Source organism: Neodiprion virginianus, chromosome 3 (assembly GCF_021901495.1).
Source record: "Neodiprion virginianus isolate iyNeoVirg1 chromosome 3, iyNeoVirg1.1, whole genome shotgun sequence".
Taxonomy (NCBI): Eukaryota; Metazoa; Arthropoda; class Insecta; order Hymenoptera; family Diprionidae; genus Neodiprion; species Neodiprion virginianus.
In genome coordinates, this window is record NC_060879.1 from 36,528,517 (window position 1) to 36,532,224 (window position 3,708).

Consider the following 3,708-nt stretch of genomic DNA (forward strand, 5'->3'; position numbering starts at 1 on the left):
ACTGCGTCGGATAATACCGTCGTAACAATTGGTCATTCAGGCAAAATGTGATAGCACTTTTTTCCTCTCCCCTTCCAGAGCTGACAGAAACGTATAGCGCTGAATTCAACGTTGCTTTTACTTATTTTCTTTTCCACCTTTGTTCATCTCGGTGAACTTGATCAGGAAAAAGAATTGGACAACGTACAAAACAGTATCAGCTTATCTTGTCAGTTGAATGTTACAGCTTAAGAAAACAAAAATATCTATTAGACGTATTAACAACAGAGTACAGGACAGGCATTTCACTCCAAATCGACCCACGTCTAAGCCTTACCATCGGCGATTTAAAAAACTTTTAAGTACGGAGTAGAGTGTGCAAAAAGAGCATTATTCACAGTGCTTTAGATTTTTTAGACCACAGGTTTGATTTTTCTGATCCCAGAAGACACGAAAATCCAATTTTCGATTATACACGTATCGAAGGTGAGTTAAAGCTGCCAGAGGTCCGCAAGAATGGTGGTCCAAATGAGGTTGAAGACGGCTGATTGTGCGACAAAATATCTTCAAGCCTCGCAGTATCTGATTCCGTTAAAATTGAAGTTTATCAATTACCGTACATCGAAGGAAGTCCAATTTGCCCATGCGACACGGGGCGACAGAGTTCGTCTCTGGCTCCTGTAGGAGCGATGCAAGGTGAGTTAGAAAACGAGAGGGACAAACAAGAAGCGACATTCCTACCCACTTTGCTGATTAAGTTTCTCCCCGGTGGACCCGGATACTCGGCCTGGCATGGAAGAGTACTGAAAGGCTGTAGTCTCGCTGTCGTTGGCGTTTCCGGAAATGGTTCTGCCAGTGGTCGAAGAAGCTCAGGTAGCGGGATGCTGCAAGCTGCACACCATCGCTGATTCTCCACGTCCCTCTTCATTGTTGGAAGCGTGAAGTTCACGCATGCAAGAAGGCAGCTTCTTTGTTATACATTACATATATTTACATCGAAATTCTACACATCAGCTACAGTGACAGGGCAGAGCTTCCGGAATGAAGCTGAAGCTGACTGTTCAAATTAGGGACGAATCAGGGTTGGGAGAACCGGTGACGGGAGAATTTTAATTCGGTTGGTTGTGGATGTGAATTAGGTAAAAAGGTGAAGAAATCACGCAGGGACAGTGTATACAAGTGTTTGAATAGCGGAACGTTTTTTCGATGAAAATAAATTGCATTACCGTGCTTCTAGTGAAGAGATGCAACAAATCGTGACTCACAAAATTTTAGCTTCTTCAATATCTTCATAGTGGTCTGCGTCGTTGATGACAGGATCGAATCTGGTGTTTGAATAAAATCTAAAGTAGTTTACGGGGCAGAAAAAGAAAACGATTTTCGAATTACGGAATTATACTCCTACGCATGAGGGTCGAGCTGAAATATCCGTTAAGTTTGTATGAGAAAATATTCGGCTCAAAATTTGAACAATTTATATAACAAAAATTAACGGCTACTCTTCTGTTTCGCTTTCCATGCCTCGTAAGATGAAGCCTTGTTGCAAAGTAGCCTAAATCCCTGTGTACAACTGCACCCCAAAATGAAGTAATTCGTGTAGACTTTGCAAAACCTTTCGGGTGTTGTTTCTGTGGCAGAAAATTCCGTCGAAAATAGTAAAAATTTTAAACGAGCTGCATGTGGAGATAACTGTTTTTTTTTTTTTTTATTCTCCGGAAAAACAATCGAACAGGCGTTGAGCGTGGTTTGGAAAATTATTTTTACCGCCCGGATCGTCAAGCATCGAAATATATTTATCGATACGGGAAACAAGTTCCATATTTACCTGTCAGGTTTTCCGAGTAATGAAAAGTTTCATTTCGGCACTGACACGTTATATCCCCTCGCGAAAGAGAATAGAAGTCATTCTCCTCGATTCGATCCCCCGATCTTGAGAGGGTTCGTAGTCACGTGTCAATGCAACCTGGGCCGGAGCCCGGGGTTATTGAAGTTTAGCGACAATCTGCGGATGGGATTCGATAACGGGCTCGTGAACCGATGAACAGCTGCGTGGCCGGATTGCTTGGAGCGCAAACTTTGATGATTAAGAAATGCGTGCAGAGCCTCCCTTCGGTCGAACAGTTTCCGATTGAAACGCGACTTACTTTCTTACGTCAATATCGTCAGGATGGCTTCGCTCTCGTTCTGAAGACGTTGCGCAGCTTTTTGTTTGATATAAGAACATTCTAACGGAATTGCTCAGACGAAGGGAGATGATTTGTTGTTATTGAGGTATTGGGAGCCAGGTATTATTACCCGTTTCACCAGAAGCCATGGGTATACTTTCGTTATTGGAAATGATTGTACGGAATTAAGCTACGAATGGAGACAACGAATTTCATACTTTTGCATTTGTATTTATTTTATACAATGAACATGTAGAAATTACGATATTCCAGCAAAATCTGACTGTTTCGAATCGATGAATATAAAATATTTCATCGCAAGTGAGATAAATCGAATATTTTATGGTTCTAGGCAGTTCATTTGTTCGGTCGCTATTCTCCCCCTTGGTTAAAAATTGGCAGAATGACTATCGCGTGGTGAAAGACATTCGACGGTAATCGCGGTGAACTTCCGAGCGGTTACGATTGAAGACTAGGATCGAAGAACGCAAGGGAGGAAAGCGGTCCTCGAACGAGGACCAAAGTGAGAATCCTTTTATGGTCGGCAGGCAGAGATCGTCTCATCAGGCGACCCGATGCGGGTCCAGACCCGGGCTCATCAATCTCTGGACACGGCTATGCGTCCTCCTCTGCCGTCCGGCGGCGGTCAGCGGTGGTCGAGACATTCGAAGATAAAAGCCGGTTGGCGGCCGAAGTACAGCCTCCGGGTGGATGGATTCGTCAGGGGCCATGAAAAATAGACGAGCGGGGCTGAGGGGGCGGGAGGGAGGGAGGGGTCGATTTGAAAAAGTGGAAAACCTGTCGAAAAACTACCGTATGCCCCGGCGTAGGAAGGATAAAGTCCAACTTAAAGTGTTATGGCCGAGGGATGAACGTCACGGGTTAAAATTTCACCCTCCGTATATATTTCTCCGGGTGTCCCGGAGAATTTGTCCGCTCCGAGTTCAGGACGTCCATGTAACGTCGAGATTGTAGGTTCGAATTTAATCTTCTGATGATATTAGATTCAGATATTTTGAATTCCGAATCCACGATGAGCTATTTCTGCTATTGCACAGTCACATGCGTGTCAAGTTACACAATTGAGACATTGATAAATGAGGTCCGATCAGTTTAATAGGAAAATGGAGCATCTAGAATATGAGGATAACGTGACATTGCTATATTTCTTTGATAGGTTGCGCACACGTCATGTGTTATCGGAACTGTTGCATTATAGTCTGATCTGCAGTGTTAACTCGAAACGTCATGTTAAAAAAAAAAAACTAACATGGATACTTTCGAAAAATTATATTCTTCTTACGGTCGTGAAAATGTTTCATTCAACGGAAATATATCGAGTACCTATGTGGTCAAATTTTGAATCGTGGAAAAAAAAATTTTAGATTATTCTCTTAAAGTTTGGAGCAGCTTCCATCGGGAAAGCTTGTGAACGGTATCCGCAGTCTATTACTTGGTCCAAGAAGCAGAATGTTCAGGTCTGTGTCACTTAACTTTTACGTGTAGACGTGTTCTTGCAAATTGAATGAGCCGGTATCACGAGGCCACGTGTATTCGGGAGGGT